Here is an 18,584-nt window from a genome sequence, read left to right as displayed (position 1 = left end):
AACTTTATTAGTAGCAATTTCATTGGAAACCGGTTTCCCAAGTGCATTTAAAAGATTAATGAGATGAGTGAACCTCTTTTGAATTTCGGCAATGTTTTCACCATGCTTCATGCAAAATAGTTCAAGCTCTTGAGTTAATGTATTAATTCTATCTTGTTTGACATCATTAGTTCCCTCATGGGAAACTTTTAATGCATCCCACATAGCTTTAGTGGTTTCACAATGAGAAACACGATAATATTCATCAACACCTAGAGCGGATATGAGAATATTGTGTTTTTCAATCGTGAGAACACTTTTTCATATCATTGTCATCCCATTGTGCTTTCAATTGGGTATGTCAACACCATTGTCATCGATCATAGTAATTTGAGTTGGACCATTCATAATGACATCCCATACACACTTATATGAATTGATATGAATGTACATACAAGCTTTCCAATAACCATAATTTTCAGTGGTGAAAAGAGGTGCTCTATTGTACGCCCCTTTAATTTGGTAGCCATTATCTAATAAGTGTTTAAAGCACGCAATTAACAAGAGATATTAATGCCACTTATTAGACAACTGCAACTTATCTTGAGGAGGGTGAATATATCCCCAAAATTAAATTTTTGTTTTTAAAGTGTTTTTGAAAAATAAGATACTACGGCGAGCGGAAGTTTCGTGTTTAGATCAAAAAATCGTCTAAACCGAACATATTATTGGAAACTTAGATATACACAAAACCTTCAATGATGGATAACAATGATATGATATTAACACATTAAATTTTCAATCAATCGTTCTAATGGTATCGCAAAAGCAACCAATTCCAATGAAATCAGTAGAAAAACTCAATTTGTCAAATTATCGCACTAGGCGTGGGATTGATTTTTCAAATTTTCTTTTTAAGTTTGTTGATATAAAAAACCTCTTGTAATATATTTTATTTTAAGGTAATAAACAAATCAATAAAGGTTTTAATAATTAAAGGAAAGTCACTACGTATCGATCACTCAGTGAATGTGTTTAACAATTTGCTAATGAAAATTTAAATGGTATATATATATATATATATATATATATATATATATAGAGAGAGAGAGAGAGAGAGAGAGAGAGTGAGAGTGTGTGTGTGTGTGTGAGAGAGAGAGAGAGAGTACACAAGGAGTTGTTTAAGATGTCGCTACGCTACGTCTGCCCTCAATTCCAATTTGGAATTAAGATATCAATCTTACTATGCAAAAACTTGTTTACAAGAGATGTGTAGAAATCAAACCCAACAAACCCCATAATTGATGTTGATCCTTGCACTTCTCTTCCCTTGATCTGAGTTTGATCAAGTCAGCCAACAACACAAATTAATTCACCGTCTCGTGCTACTCCTTTGCAAGATACCACTGTTCTTCAAAGCTTTCACTTGGTCGAATCCAAATTGCGAGTTGTTATCATCCAAGATTACCAATTGATTCATTGTCTCACACTACTCTTTTGCAAGAATATCTCGTTCCTCAAAGTTTTCACTCAATAGAATTAAAATTGTGTAACTCTTGTAGAAATCCCCAAATTAACACCTTGATCTTGGAGGAAAAAACCCTCACAGTTTTTCCGATGAAACCCTCAAAGATTCTCAACCCAATACACCAGTTACACCAACCTAAATTTGACGTTATCAACCTAGTCTAGATGACACCCAAATAAAAAATGATTATGTGTAGTTTGCTTGTACGTATGCATAGATGAAAGGTTGAAGATGATGAGCAATCTTTGTATCTCTTTATAGTTTCATCAAATCAAAAAAATGATGCATATATGAAGTATTTATAGGTGTGAAAGTTAAAGACAAAAGGGAAACCTAGAAATTTGAAAAGGAATGTAATTTTTGGGAAAAATATCAGCATTTGTCCACACATATAAGTCATGTGTCAACTCATGTAAATGCTTGTGTCGACACATATCACTTCATGTGTCAACCCGTGAGTAACAAAAGCTACAAACTTTAAAATTGCAACATATGTGTCGACCTGAAACTCATATGTGTCGACACATAGAAGTAATTTCTTTAGTATGTGTCAACCCGAAATGCTATGTGTGTTGACACATCTACCATATAAGAAAATCTAAGGCTCTTGAAAACTCTCATTTTCCCTTTCTTCTAATTCGGCTATCGCTGCATTTTTTCATGATAGTATGACACATATTTTGTTGGAGTCTCGTGTTGTTGTTTTGTTTATGTTTGACATCGATTATTTGTTGGTGTAGTTGTCAGAGGGTTTATCGTAGTTGGTGGAGTTGCCGCTAAACGTAGGCGCTTCCTGGATATTTCAAGATTTCCAGGTTGTAAAAACTTCGAACGACTCTTCAGAGACTAAAAATAAATGCATAAGTGAATATCAGTCAACAATTAAAACAATTAATTTGTATAGAGTAGTATTGAGAGTTTATTACTAACCGATGATGGTTTTGAAGATGACGAAGAAGATTTGTAAATAGATTGAGAGAGTTGAGTCAGATTGAGAGCCTTCATCTTTTTTTATTATCTTCTATTGTCTTGCGGCGAATATCTTCATATGATGAATTCATTCTTTTAAAACAAGCTTAAACTGCAAGTATATATAATAATCAAGTCAGTACACTAAAAGATTTGTAAATAGATTGAGAGAGTTGAGTCAGATTGAGAGCCTTCATCTTTTTTTTTATTATCTTCTATTGTCTTGCGGCGAATATCTTCATATGATGAATTCATTCTTTTAAAACAAGCTTAAACTGCAAGTATATATAATAATCAAGTATATATATATATATATATATATATATATATATATATATATATATATATATATATATATATATATATATATATATATTACAATCCATTTAGAAACAATGATTCCAAGTTTGAATCTGTTTCCTTCTTAGTGTTATAGTTGTGGTTTGATTTTTGTTTTAAAATAACACAATTGTACTTTATGTGTACTTGGCATTCACTATTGCATTGTTCCATTGGTACACAATTCTGTAACTATATTTTTTGCATCAGTTACACTCAAGAGCACTAACATGTAAAACCGGCTCCAACACAAGGCAATGTTAATTCCCAACATATAATCAAATTTATCAACTTCACCATATGACCAAATTTCTAAATTATAAAGCTATACCATCTTTGAAGTTTTAAATAATATATATTAAAACCTTAAAAAAGTCAAAAATCTACAAACTTAAACATATAGACCTTGTAAACTTTAGGTGTAAGATGCAAAATTAAAATAGGAAAGTAATAATGACGGTCATCTTATAAAAGTTAAAATGTTAAAACACTTTTCTAAATGGTAAGAAAACAACCAACTTAAATTGCTAAGAAAGGCATTCACTTGTTCTAAAAACTATTGGTGATTTTCAACAGTAGAAAATTAAGATGACAATAATATAAATGTAAGTGCTAAAAACAATGAGTTTAAAATTTGTGTGTAAGATGCAAAGTTTGGGGGAGTGTTTTAATTGGCTAATCAATATCACAAACTATTTTGAAAACTATAAATCATTTTCAATACTAACAATCAAGACTTTTATGAATAATTCTCACAAAACTTCACTAGTTATTTAAAAAGTAAGAAAACTAACATTTTATGATCACACTTATTTAGTAATCTTGGCTCAGTGCACTAATTTCTTAGCCTAGTCAATGAAAGTGAGTAACTGTGTTGAACTGTTTATTTTTTACCTCATAGCTTGCTCCTGACAAACATAGGAATCACAGGGACCAACATCTATACAGAATTTATTGTCCAAAATGACTAAATCTACTTCAACGTTTAGGAACATCTAGTGTTTAGGAAGTCTCCATATGACAGTTCAATGTAAAGTGGAAAAACTTTTAAAGTTTAAGTCATTTATCTAATAAGCTTTTGGTTTTTCAGTTCAACTTTAAAATTCTCTTGCTTTAGTCTAATGAGTTGAAAAAGTACATGTCATTGAGTAAGTCTTAGAGACAAACACAACATTTCAATTCTCAAGTTACATGGAAGGAAGCAACTATTACTTCAAAAACAGTAACTATGATACAAGAACTTTCCACAAGTGATCTTCTGTATTATCATTTGCAAAATCTAAATATCATTTTCAAAAACTATGATACAGGAATTCACCACCACAAGGCATTCTTATTTTCTACCATGCAATTTATCCCAAATGCTTTAACAAGTATTCAAAAAACACAATATCTCATATATAAATTAGAGACATGCTCTGCAAATTTTCTTGACCAAATTATGGTGTCAGCGTCACAAACTAAGGTGTTGTTTAAAAAATACGATGTCAACATCACAAAATTTAATTGGACCAAGGATTTTAATTTGTAACCTAGTGGTTAATTTGTAACCTGTAGTCAAATAACCTAGAGCTTCAACATCACAAACTATCGCAATACCTTCCTCCACATAGCCAGTAACACAAAACAAAAGATTATTAGAGAATATGAGCAAAGATTGCAGAAATGAGAACATGAGCAAACATGTCGCAACAAAAAATCAATGTCTTTTCATAAAAACCAGAATTTCAGTACATTTCAGCACATAAATCTTTGATGAATAAAATAAGAGAAGGAATATTGTGTACATATCACTTAGGGTTTCTTCACATTAAGGTTTAGTGAATGGAGAAGGAAGAGATTGAAAAAATAACTTAGGGTTTGAGACAACTAACCTATTAACAATGATTTTCCCTCTTTCCTTCTTCCTACAGTCGCAACAATCGTAGATCACCTTTCGCTCTTCCTTCAGTCGCACCTTTCCTTCTCCAACCAGTGGCAGCAATCGAAGAGACACTAGTAGCCGCAAAAACAAAAATCGTATTTTTGTTTTAATCAATCTTTCAATTATAAGGTACTAGTAGAAGACCCGTGCGTCCGCACGGGTAATTCAAATGAAGTTTAAAAACTCAAATGAAGAATATTAAATAATATAGATGTAATGAAGCTATATATAGTAGCTATTTTAAAAAAAGAAGTTGAAAATGCAATAGAAAAAAAGTATTATAATGATAGCGACCTGTGAAAGTATTGAGTTTCAATGATAAAATTCACATAAAAAGGTATTAAGGGGATAGTGACCCGTAAAAATAGTGAGTTTCAATAATAAAATTCAGTATCTTAGATCGGCTTGGTTGTTATTGATATATAATTGTTATTATAAAATTACTAATAACTGCAAATATTTAAAAATAAATATGTAGCATATCACCAATATGATAAATCCAATATATTTACTAACTATATATATTTTGTTGATTAAAATTAAAAAGGTACTGTGATGACTGATGATAGTGACCCGTAAAAAATATTTTTTTTTTCAAACTTTATAATAAAATTAAGATATACTTAATGTCAAACATTTAGTAGAAAAGAATACATCCCCATCACCATCGACATATATCAAAGTCTAGTGTTATTAAGTTGAGGAGTAAAGTATAGTATAAAGTGTAGTAATATATTGTACTTATTAAATATTATTTAAAATCTACAATTACATATGTACCAAAAAAAATTCTTCAATTACATTGATGAGTAGTAAATCTGAATATAAATGATTGCATCCAAGTAACAGCTGCAAGCAATATTTAATGTCAATTTTATTAAACACTACTGTAAATATTAAACGTAATAATTATATTTCACATAAAAAATGTATGATTAAATAGAGCGCTCCTCATGCATCATATGGTTTGTAAAAACTAATTAAACACAAACTTTTTTTTTGACAATAATTAAACACAAACTTAAACTACATTAATTATGTAAATTGTTGTCAAATTTGTGTTAAAAAAAGGTTCATATTCCAGTAAAATATTTTATGCGTGATTGTCCATTGTTTGAAACATTGAGTTTGATTTTATTTGATAAAAGTTAAAATATTTGTTGAGACATTAGGAATTTTTGACCAATATGCCACCTCCACAAAAATAAAATCTCAAATGAAGTAGCTTAAACTAAGAAAAATTAGGGGAAAGGATTCTCTACCTTTACTATTCTATACCTATGATACCTTTAGTGCATTTCGAAAATAGATTTTGATAAGAGAGAAACATGGTTGGGAGAGAGATAGAGAGAAAGGTATCAAAAATTAGTTCCATTTTTTAGTTTAAAAAATTATATTGAAAAATGGTGATGGCAGACATACTATGATTTTGACATGGCATTCTAGCACATAGACTACCTAGCTAGTAATTCATTGCAGGGATGCTTTGTAGTTTGTACTAATTGTGTGTACCAAAAGCCTGTTGCTAGTACAAGTTTTCACTTTTCAACAAAAAGATTTTTAGCATTTGGATAAAGATTTACAAAGGAACTGAACAAATATCGTGCAAACCATCAAGAATTAAAAGTTGCATTGATAATTTCGTTGGTACTTCGCTGGTACTGTCCAATTTGGTTTTTAAGTTTATTTGTTAGTATTATCGGCTGACACTATCTGTTTATCATAATTTAAGTAAGAAAAGTTATAGTATAAATCACTGTAGATTATAGTTGATAAAAAGTCAGTAACTATAAATAATGTCACTATATACTTAAACTGGTTTAGTGAGCTGCAACATTATTCTTTGGCACAAGAAATTCTGGTTCGTAAAAAGTCAGTAACCATAAATAATGTCACAAAGAATTTTGCACAATGTATTAGCTTCTTACAGTGTAAAGGAAATCCATATACTTGAACTGATTTGTGTTGAAAAAAATATCTTCTCACAAACAATTTAGCACAAATATTATATCAAAAGCCAACTCAACTTGAAATAAAAAATTGTCTTAAACAACTAAAGACACCAAATTTTCTCCGTAGAACAAACCAAAGATAAGACCACCATAAAATTTCAAATTCACAACAATTTCGAGCTCTAATGAGATGTATCATAGGCTTCCAAAATGCCAACTACGTCCCTTCTTTTTCATACCTGCAGCAAAAAACAAATACAATTAGATTGTAGTAATGATAGCAATGAACTTGAATTCTCAACTCTTGCTTTTTCAATTACCTATATAAATTATCTATCAAAGCATAAACTCATATAGATATGGCTTACTGCATTATTCTCTAAACTTATTTTTAGGATAAGGTAACTCAATTTATGGCACCATTTATAAATGTAATATTTATACATAATTTTGAATAACTGAAAGTTGATTTTATGCAGAATTTTGAAAGTCTTGCTTCACCTTGGGTTTCATCATATTAATCAATTGCCTATTTCAGCAAAACTTGCATTGTCTCAGTTTGGTTAAATTGTAGAAGATAAAGAAGAAATAAAACTGGTAGGACATGTTAGGTTGTTAAACATGTTTTAAAAAGAAACTTAGAAAGTTATGAGTTTCATAAATTTATAATCAATTAGTTGCTAATGTTTCAAAAAAACAATTTTAATTATGATTTAGATATTATTGTTACAGTTTCAAATGTCTTACCAAATCATGAATATATTAAATAGAAAATGTTTGAGTTTTGATTTACATATCATTGTTACATGAAAAACAATAATTAAACCAACTTAAACCATATATCCAAGTTCTTTATTTGATTTCAGATCTCACTAAACCAAATTATAATAAATTGAATCTAGAAACAGATTTCATTCAACTTAGAACTACCACAAAACCAGATCCCATTCAATTTCATCACCATGAGCAAAATATCCAAAACATTGTAAAAATAAATGTTAAAGAACCAAACTAATAAAAAATAATAATAAACATAAACCATACCTCTTCATTACCTTTACCTCTTATTCGCTTTGCTTCTAAATTGGAATATTTTCTGCATAATGGAAAGCAAATGAACATGCCAAGCAGCAAATTCTGCAAACTCAGCAGCTTCCTTAAAACAAAATTATTTTATTCTTATTAGCTCCATGGTAATATAATAAAAAGATGTCAATGTCATCACTTTCTTGCTCTTGGTTTGACCAACCTTACACTTTTAGTTTAACATAAATAAATTAGAACCTGTTGTTTAAGCATGGATTATGAGTTTTATTCTCATTCTTTCAGTTTTCTCTCAAGCTCCATGAACTGAAAAATAGGAAGCAATAAAAAATAAAAAGAGATCACTGAAAATATCTAGTGATGGATAACCTTATCTTTTGAAAAGTAAGATTTAGACTTACACTCTTGAAACCATTTTTACATCATCTTTTCTAGAAGTCAAACCTTCATGATTTATCAATGAACATAAAAACAGGTCACTAAAAAATATCTAATGTAACATAGAGACATAATATCATACTAAAGGAAAATATCTAGTGATAAGTATTCAAGCAAGACATAGAAAACATAAGAGTTATAAGACACCAAAAGATAAAATCCTAAAAAATGATCACCCTGCACCCTTTACTTACAACAATCGTTCCTGGTAAATGTAATCCATGCTAGAGGTGATAGACAATCAACAACACCGATCCATGATACTTTTCTTACACAGATCCATGCTAGAGATGAGAGGTACACTGATAATAGAGATGAATAAATTAAAAAAAAAACACAAAAGAAGAAACCAACATAGGTACTTTTCTTACAATGATGATGAAAATATTCACTCTGTCTGTTCCATTTTTTCTCCTCTCTAATGTAAATCCTGTCAAAAACTAAGAATTAGAAGGAGGATAAAAAAGAGATCGAAAAACAGAGAAAAAAAATTTAATAAATCAAAACCTAACCATAAACCTTGTCGTTTTCCACTACTGCGAGAATCAACTAAACAGATTTGTCATTGTTGCAACTTCACCATCTCACAACTTTCGTTTATTCTTCTTTGAGATTTGTAGATCTCTAATGTTCAGGAATGAAAATAATGGGTAGTGTTAGGGTTTGTCGACGAACCAAAATCAGTGGTGGCATGAGAAAGAGGCGACGATGGGGATGGGAGTCCCGACGTGATTTGGGTGTGCGACGGCGGGGATGGAAATCTGTGGCTTTTTTTGTTCATACATTTTTAGGGTTTGAGAAGAGAGAAGAGGGAAGGAGAGAAAGAGAGAGACGAGGGAAAAGCGAATGAAAATTAGAAAGAGAAAAAAGTGTAACACGTGTAGGTTCATTTGGAGTAGAGAAAGGATTTTAATTGCCAAGTGTCAAATAGCTATTGGAAAGTAGAAAAGTTGTAGTGTTAATTAGTTAGTTACTAAAATATCCTTTTGGTAGTGCAATTTTTTTTGAGAAAAGGACATTATTGGTAGATTTGGCCAATTGATTAGTAATGGGTAGATAGTAGATTAGAGCGCGAAACAAAATAAAAACTATGAGGGCGGTTGGGCTTGAACCGACGCAGCCCAATTGGATATTTTTGAAGCGCTAAAGCCAAACAAAAAACATAAGGGCAGTTGGGCTTGAACCGTCGCAACTCTTTTGGATTTTTTTGAAGCGTTTGGGCTTTTTTTTTGCATTTTTGGGCTATAAAAAAACAAGGGCGGTTCAGTAACCGTCGTTGTCTATATTTTAAGGCAGATTGGCTTGAAACCGTCGCACTCCATGCAATATTTTTTGAAAATCAAAGGGCAGTTGCAAAAAACCGCCGCTGGAACCGCCGTAATATGCATTAGAGGGCGGTTTTCAATGAACCGTCGCAACCTATGGGTCGTAAAATGGTATTTTTCTTGTAGTGTATGTTTTGCAAATGAGGAGACACTAAATTTCCTTTGCCATCTCTATGTTAATGAGTATGAACTTCTTATTTTTAGATGGGGAGACATTGAATTTCCCTTGCCATTTGGAAGGGTTATGAGTCCAACTGAGTCTCACATTCATGGATTAGATGAAAAGGTGAATAAAAAATTTGTATTCAATTCATTCATAACTTTGATGTTTTGTCTTTTCGTGGAAGAATAAAATTGTGATCATGGACTAAGATAACATTTCTTCACCTATGACTATGTTAATCATTTTAATGTTAAAGTCTATTCACTTTGTATATGGTATAGACAATCCTATATATACATATTGTCCTGATAATTTTCCATTTTACACTTCCAACACTTCATCAACAGGAGAAGGACTAGACAAAGTTTACGGACAAACACTATACAAATGGAGCGTAACAAATTCCACAATTTGCAAAGAATGCATTGACAAAAAAAGTAAGGATTTAATGAATAGGTGTAAGAGTGAGGATGCAATGATATGGTATGAACTTTGTCAAGTTCGGTATTCGTTTCAGGTGTTCTTTACAAACGCAGTTTATAGTGGAAAATATCTAAAGTAGAAATATCCAATAGTTTTTGAAATATGTAATGAACAATATCTCAGCTGAGGAAACTTTTAGTCCTTCAAAGAACATGTTTGCAACAACAGAAATCGAGTTTTTCTGTCAAGAAAAGAATTTATGGACTTGTCAAATGTACTAAAGAAATTTCTCAAACTGAATGTAGAAGTTGTTTGAGTTATACAATCACTGAACTCAATCAATGCTACTCATACAGGGAAGGATGGATTAATTTTAATGCTTCTTCATCATTAGTATCCTTTTTGATTTTCCCAACTTCCAAAGATAATTAATTAAACACTTTTGAATCTGGCAATATAACAAGCAATTATTCATACTTTTTTAAGTAATTCATTCAATTATTGCTATATTCAATGATATTTAAAAACCATAAAGGTCATAGAAGAATTAAAAAAATAAGTCATTCTAACTTAGGCCTCTCTTAAACACAAGAAATTGGTGAGATTGTTGGGATGCGTTTTTTTTATCACCACCGGTATAGTCCGGTTCGGGGGTCAGCCCCCTCCCAATCACAGTTGCGGTGGATCGAACCGTGGTCCTCCCTACCAAGTTCAGCGCCAATCACCACTGAACCAACAAACAATTAGTTTTTGGGATGCGTCTTAGAAGGAGATGAAAAATACTCATATATGAACTCATGTCAAATAGAAGCCTTGATCAATTTATATTCCGTTTCTTTTTTGTTGTTGTTGCTTACTTTCCAAATATAAATAAAATTCTCAATATCATATTGATTGGTATTTGATTTTTCAAAATATGATTGATTTTTGTTCTTTACCATCCTTGATTTTGCATATGTAATTTCATTAATTGGACATTTTACATAACAATATTATAGTACAATATTATCGAAAGTGATGGGATATGAGATGTTTTTTATTATCAAAATGTTGTTGATTTTTCTAGGAGGGGCGTCAACAACATAATGATGTTAAACAATGTTCCAAGGAAATATAGTAGGTGAAGCAATAAAAAGAGGAGTTACCAATAACTTAACTGTTGTGATGGTGTGTTTTCAATCAGATCCCATATCCACCTATAGTTATTGAAAGGCCTAAAATAGTTAGGAGAAGTATATCTCTTGAGAGTAGAGGAGTAAAAAAAAGCCCTAAATTGCAAAACTCTAACAATTAGATTTTTATATGGCCTTTTTTTAAAGCCATTTACTAAACAAATATTCTTTGATCCTATATTTCAAAGCTCCCTCATATTTTTATTTTTTATGGGGCCTAATAAGGCCCCAAAATATAATTTGTTTGAAAGTAAATGGTTTGAAAATCGATTATTCTGAAAATATGAAAAATCGACTTTTTCGTAAAAAAAAAATTTTGTTGAAAATAAGATAAGTCATTTTTTCTCAAAAAATATAAAAAAGTTGGATTTTTTCGAAAATAAGAAAATCAGTTTTTTTTCAAATATAAAATTTTAGATTTTTCCGGAAGAAAAAAAAACAAAACTTTTGTCAAAAATGTAAAAAATCAACTTTTTCTAAATCAACCTGATTTTTTATTGAAAATATAAAAAGTCGACTTTTTCGGAGAAAAAATTGATTTTTGTCGAAAAAATATAAAAATCGACCTTTTCGAAAATTAAACTGATTTTTGTTGAAAAACACAAAGTTGGTTTTTCCTGTTAAAAAAGCGGAGTTTTGTTGAAAACACAAAAAAATTAATTTTTTTTCGAAAATATAAAAAGTCAAATGTTTTGGAAAATAAAATATCGGTTTATTTCAAAAATAAAAAAGTCAATTTTTTTTATCAAAAATAAAAAAAAAGTCTTTTTTTTAATAAAAAATAAAAAAGTTAATTTTTTATGAAAAATATTTTGTAAAAAAATTTGGGCCTTGAGGTCTTACTTGAAATTTAGGGGCATTTATTTTAAGACCCTACTTATTTTAGGGCTCATTTACTTTTAAAAACTTAGGCTCTTAACCATTTAAATTGACAGCTCTATTTGAGAGACTTCAGAATCTTAAATGTCTGCTAGAAGAAAGCAATATCTTTTTTTTATTTGAAATTATTAAATACATAAATACATATATGCCTTTAACTTGTGTTGATCAGTAATCACTGGTGGGGTAGAGAAAATAATGCACAAAGGGATTAAATTCAAATTCAAATAAATTTTATTATTTTTTCCATTTTTAATACAATTTCCCTTATAACAGATGTGCCCTACATGATAATACAATTTTTTGGTCATACAAAAAAATATAAATTGTCCCCTACAAGTTAGGGGTTTAGCCTTACCAAACATAGCTAATCATAAAAAAATTAAAAATTATGCAGATCACATACATTTAACTATAAAAGTTTTATTTAATAGTCTCTTCATATTATTTATTGATGGGAATTTACTTCTGATGCAAGTACATATTATTTATTAATACTCTCGTCATGTTTTCTTTAGTTAAATATTTTTCCCTTATTTACTTATGATGCAAGTACATATTATTTATTGATTGGTCATACTTTTTTTTTGGTTAAATTATTTTATTATTCTATTTTATTTTTATTGCATTTTAAAAATAAATGTGTGTATCATATCAATACTCGTGCGAACACACAAGAATTCAAATCCTAATTCGTGCAAACACACAGGTTCTGACATTTTATGTACATATAAAGAAAATAAAATAAAATTTATTTTAAATCATCTATGAATCCAAATACGAAAAAAATAATTGTTTTTTAATTAATTATGTTACTAATATTTTTATTTTGAAATTATTCTTAATTTCAGATACAACATTTTTTAAGATAATATATGAAAAATTAAAATATATATTATTGATGTAAAACAATTTTGGTAAAACATTTTTGTATTTTTTTAAATATATATTTCTTTTGAAAATAATAAACTCTTTTTGTAAAACAAATTTATTTATTTTTAACATTTTTATTACATTTTGGAAATAAATGTGTGCGTGTCACACTAGAACCCGTGCGAACGCACAAGTATCCTACTAGTAGAAACATAAGCTACATGCTTTATTATTGTAGTACATGTGTCGACCTATGCAATGTATGTGTCGACACATACACTTGTGTTTTTAGCAAAAATTGATTTTTAATGCTTGTAACTGGTTTTTAATGCCATGTAACTGATTTTTGATGCATGATATCTTTTCCAAACTTGTTCTAAGTGCATTCTAAGATCCTTGATGCAAAGGTGCACATGATGACTCTGAGATACCGTCCAATATAAAGAAATGCTAAAGTTTTCCTAGTTTTGACATCATACAAAACATCTAACGGGTAAGTGCACTCACAGTTTTTACTTATGAGAATCTTTAACTTGATTAGATCAGGTTAATTTTCTCTTTCCCTTGGGTAAACTTTCTTATGGTTTGAATAAATTAGTTATGTCTTTTATAAGGGGGTCATATCGCTTACATTCTTCTCTAGAGTTTCTAATCTTTGTTATTTCTATCTTGAATAAATCATTTATTTCTTTAATATATCTTACTGATTCCTTAAAAACTAAGATACACTCTCTCTACTTATCATTTTAATTCACTAATTGACCACTCATTCCAAACAGTTGAGCATAAGATGGTTTGATACCTAGAATAGTATCTGCTTGTGGGATGCCTTTAGGAAAATTTCATCTTCTTATTTGGAAGAAGATTCTTTCATATTTCTCTCAGAGGTTGATGTATCCCCTTCTTTTCTTTTTTTGAGTATTAAAGAAACTTCTTTTTCTTCTTCTTCTTCTTCTTCTTCTTCTTCTTCTTCTTCTTCTTTGTCATTCCTTGAACAAGAGGTTCCTTCATTTGATGTTGAATCTTCCGAGGAATGTTCAAATACTGAGTATTTCTTTCTATGGATTGCACTGGAGTTATATGATAGGAGTATGATTAAGTTGATGATTCTTTGGTTTGTATCCATTCATCTTTAAGTAATTAAACCAATTCATTCAATTTCTCTATAATTTCCTTCTTTCTTGATTTTTCCTGAAATTCATGAAGGATCTCATCTTTTTGGTTGAAGAGTTGGATTAAACTTCCAATTCTTAATCCTTAGATGTTTGTTAGTGATGCAATTTCCAACATAATTTCCAATGTTTCTAAACTTTGAAAAACATCCATGATTGGTATCTTCATCTTTTTCGCCTCGTGTGTTCATCTTCTCTTATTCGATACTTGGAAGAGCTCCATATATCATTTCCTTGGTGGTTTTACGATGATGAACATGGTAAAGTTTAATATCATCTAGAGACATTATTATAAACTTCTTGGTTTTAAAATTTATCCCAAACTTTCTCTTTTCCTCTTTTGTCCAAGGGAATCAGGTTTATCTACTACTTCATCATATACTTGATGAGTAAGGATAAACAAGCCACTTACTATTATTTCTCACACTTCATGATTTATGCTTTGAAGACAATTCTAAACCTAACTTTGCAAATATCAAATTTACTATCATTGAAAAGTGGTAGTATGTTTAGAAAACATATATTGTCGAAAGTCATCTTCCTCCTAAGAGGGTTATTCCTTAAAGAGTAGTTAGGTTATGATGCCACTTGTTGGATATGTGACTTCAGAAACAAAAGGCGTGGAGGGGGTGAATTGGTTGGTCCAGAAAATTGTGGTTTTGAAAAACTTTACTGATAAAAATAAGAGTTTAAAAACACTTTAAATAATAATCAGTGGAAAATAAATTGTAGAATATAAAGAGTTTAGGGAAAAGAGAGAACACCAAAAGTTATAGAGGTTCGGTCAAAACAAAAGAACCTACTCCTTGTCGCTGCGGGAAAATTGAGATTAAGCTATTGATTAACTTAACTCATAAATAAATAGAGTCGCCACCAATCATTATTATTTCCAAAGGAATGACAAAAGAACAAATAAAACCCATGGAAGTTTTAAAATAAAACTAATAAAACAAAGAGAAAAGGCTACGAAGATTGGTTATGCAAGGGGAAGGTATTATAACCCCTCACATTTGTAGTACTAAACAAGAACCTCTTTTAAAATTTGTGTCAGTGCTAAAGCGTGTTGTTTGCAAAAGATTGTGGAGATGAGAAAATAACTTGTTTTTATAGTTTTTATTTATGCTTGGCAAGACATCGCATCCTTTTCCTACATACCCCTTGTGTGCAATAGAGAAGTCATAGAGTTTATAGTTCTGCTTAGAAAGAAAACATGAGGGATTGTTTTGATTAATTTTAATGAAGAGATATATTGTCTTATTTGAGTGGAAAACACAACATACTCTCTATAATTATGGGAAAGTGGGCATTTGCATCATATTAAGTATGGAGAATTTACAGCTTGGATAAAATCAACAAGCATATCTCAACATACAAGTGGAAGATGTCAATCACTTTGCCATGTTTGTAGAAGTAGGATGGTTTGCAATCACGTCTAAAACAAGACAAATATCTAATCTTTCAAGAAAAGGTTCTTAAAAGAAAAGAGTGCTCAAAAGGCACAAAAGTTTGAATGAGTTTGATTTTTTTAATCTTTTTGAAATGGTTTGATGTGCTTAAGATGTTTTAGCATGTATTCAAGAAAAGATTTGGCGGTCACTTAACAAAGTCAAGGTTTATTATGAAAAGTTTCAAGTTTGAACACAAGAAGGTTTTTGAAAATAAAGAGAGGATTTGAAATTTAAGAAGATGAACAAGAGATGAAGGGACTATCCTAAAGCTTAAAATAAAAGCTAAGGAGGAGAAAGATCTAACCACCAAATAAGAAAACACTTGATAATAAGTCAACATAAGATTCCTTTTCCTTTGGATTACATCAATAAAAGCATCAAATGAATCTTAGAGCATCAAATAAGTTCAAAGTATCAAGCTAAGCCACATGTATTAGATGAAATACCAAGTGTGTCACATGAAGTATGATATTAGATGGTCTAGATAAATCTTAGGTCTCGGAGGAAAATCCAAAGCAAAGGGTCCAACCTAAGTAAAAAATTCCAAATCTCCATAGCAAAGGATAGTGACCATAGTCCAAAAATTAAGAATCAATTTTTTTAGATTTTTTTCTTTATTAATGTTTTAAAACAAAAATAAAATGTCTAAATGGACAAAAGAAAAATAAGCATAAACATAACCATAAATAAATAGTATGAAATAGAATGCCAAAATTAAATTGCAAGAATTAAATAGCAAGACTTAAATTGCAAGAATTAAAGGCAAAAGTTAAAGTGCATAAAGTAAAGTTAGCACAATAATATTTTTAGTGTTAGTAATGATGATTAATAAACCGTTTCGGGACAATTCAGCGCTATGTTAAACAATCATAGATATACTTATATAGAAGTGTACTCGTCTTACAATTTTCATTTTTTCCAGCACCTGTCTGCCTAGTTGATCATTTCCATTGTAAAATCCCCAATGAGTCTCTGTTATACCCTAAGTGCAATGGAAAAATCAAAGCTATGTAGTTCTTAATAGCAAATAGGTTTTTTTGGTTGATTTTAGGGAATTATGTTTAAGTCGCATTCAAGCAATGAAGCATACGCCAACCACTCGTTTATTCGAGGAGCAGGTGGATTGATCATTGCATTTTAATACACATTCTCCTATGTTTGTTCTTAAGTATTTCTTTGATTTTCTTTTTTTAATTTTATGTTTTATAATGTTTTTCTAATTTAGTTTATTTTTGGTTTAATTTGATTTTCGCACTTTATTTTCAGCATTATTAGTCTGCACTAAAATGATCATAAGTGGAGCTCCGGGAATCCGATTGAGGCGTTCTAATAATCGCCGGAAAGCTAAGAGAAAGAGCTACAACTTTCATGTTGGAGTCAAAGTTAGATTCGGAGTTCATATTTTCCAGAATTTCGTTTGAAGCTGCAGCATTAGTTTTATTTAGTTTTGGATCGTTAGTTTTGGGCCTGGGTTATGTTTGTTTGACCCAGTTGGGTTATGACCCAAATTATTGTTTCTCCCATTTACCTAGGTCTGGCCGCTAATGTTCATTGTTACGTTTTTGTTATTCAAGAAATTATGAGTCAAGCTTGTACGAATTCCATGGAGAACTAATTCCTTTGAGACAAATTGTTGTATTCAGGTTTCGGCATTGAGGTTATTATAATTATAATTCAGTTCTATTCCTTTCAATATTAATCTATGTCTCTTGTTTGCTTAATTCGATCTGCATAGACTATATTGATTTAATTTGATTGGTTGTATGGTCCTAACTATAGTCACGTTATCGTTTGCTTAATTCGTTATCGTGTCCGTTTAATTCATGTTTGCTTAATTCATGAAACTTAATCCCGTTTGCTTAATTCGGATAATAGGAACATACAACTTATACTATCAATTGCGCTTGTCAATGGATATTATGATCGAATAGGAATAGATAATCCACTTAGGAGGTTGGAATTACAATAATCAATGATAGATAGGAACCGAATCAGCAAATTGTCGTTTTAGCTTATTTTATAATCACTTATTTTAATATCTTATTTGCTCTATTGTTCATAAATCGATCTAAAACCATAAACCCCAATTTTATTTATATTAGTTAATAACAAAACAAGAATCCTTGTGATACGACTCGAGTCATTGTCGCTATATTACGTTTTCAAAAGACTCGTTTTTGATCTGTGCGCGACAGCGGATCAAATTGGTGCCGTTGCCGGGGATTCTTATCATTATTAACTAATTTTAGAGTCTTAGGTTAAGTGTTTGTGGGTTTAGGCCATAGGTTCCTCACGGTTTCGGCCATAACGCCTTTTTGAGTCGAAAAAACAGTTTTTTTGGAAAATTGAGTCTGATCGATAATCTATTTTTGTCTACTGGGAGCAGAAAAATTTTGCGATCAATACTCCCATACTCTATTAGAGGGAATTCGACCCCAAATCGCCAATTTCTTCGTTTTTCTATTTTTAATGAATTTTTTACTGTTTTCATAGAGTCAAAAAAATCCAAAAAAATTCCCAAAATTCTTATTTGTCTTAATTAGATTAAATTTAGTGTTTTTATATTTTTATGAATTTATTTTAATCGTTTTTCTTCTTTTCATTTGTTTCTGCCTGTTTGGGACATAGTTGGTATTTCTGTGTTTGTTGATAACATGGCTGAACAAAGAACCTTAAGGCAGTTGGCTGCCCCTGATGCGAACTTATGCATTGAGTATCCTGATGTTGATGTACCTTTTGAATTGAAATCTGGTTTAATACATTTGTTGCCTAGGTTTAATGGTTTTGCAGGTGAGGATCCGCATAAGCATCTGAATGAATTTGAGGTTATGTGTGGTGCACCTTCCGAACCTTCACTAGAGAATATCGTCAAAGAAATGGCTGCAAATAATCTTCTGTATCAACAACAAATAGATTCTACTCTTCACACTTTGCAAACACAGATTGGATAGCTTGC

General features: G+C 30.4%; 2 long non-coding RNA genes across 8 annotated transcripts; both read right to left on the bottom strand.

Annotated features, from left to right (window-relative positions):
- Positions 1-1,847: 1,847 nt before the first annotated feature.
- LOC131634551 (uncharacterized) lies at positions 1,848-4,865 on the bottom strand. Its single transcript, XR_009293560.1, has 3 exons — positions 4,690-4,865; positions 2,438-2,588; positions 1,848-2,353 (listed from the first exon to the last, which is right to left on the bottom strand). It is a non-coding gene; the product is annotated as an uncharacterized LOC131634551 (long non-coding RNA).
- Positions 4,866-6,072: 1,207 nt separating this feature from the next.
- On the bottom strand, positions 6,073-9,048 carry LOC131634563 (uncharacterized). 7 transcript variants are annotated; one of them, XR_009293566.1, is made up of 6 exons: positions 8,686-9,048; positions 8,545-8,603; positions 8,137-8,475; positions 7,976-8,041; positions 7,736-7,847; positions 6,073-6,930 (listed from the first exon to the last, which is right to left on the bottom strand). It is a non-coding gene; the product is annotated as an uncharacterized LOC131634563 (long non-coding RNA). The 7 variants fall into 7 exon arrangements; XR_009293565.1 differs by having other exon boundaries at positions 7,736-8,041; positions 8,137-8,179; positions 8,368-8,475; XR_009293564.1 differs by having other exon boundaries at positions 7,976-8,475.
- Between the last annotated feature and the right edge of the window lie 9,536 nt (positions 9,049-18,584).

The sequence above is a fragment of the Vicia villosa genome, unplaced genomic scaffold (assembly GCF_029867415.1).
Source record: "Vicia villosa cultivar HV-30 ecotype Madison, WI unplaced genomic scaffold, Vvil1.0 ctg.001315F_1_1, whole genome shotgun sequence".
NCBI lineage: Eukaryota > Viridiplantae > Streptophyta > Magnoliopsida > Fabales > Fabaceae > Vicia > Vicia villosa.
The sequence above is the reverse complement of the archived record's forward strand: the minus strand, read 5'-3'. Positions and strand labels throughout refer to the sequence as shown.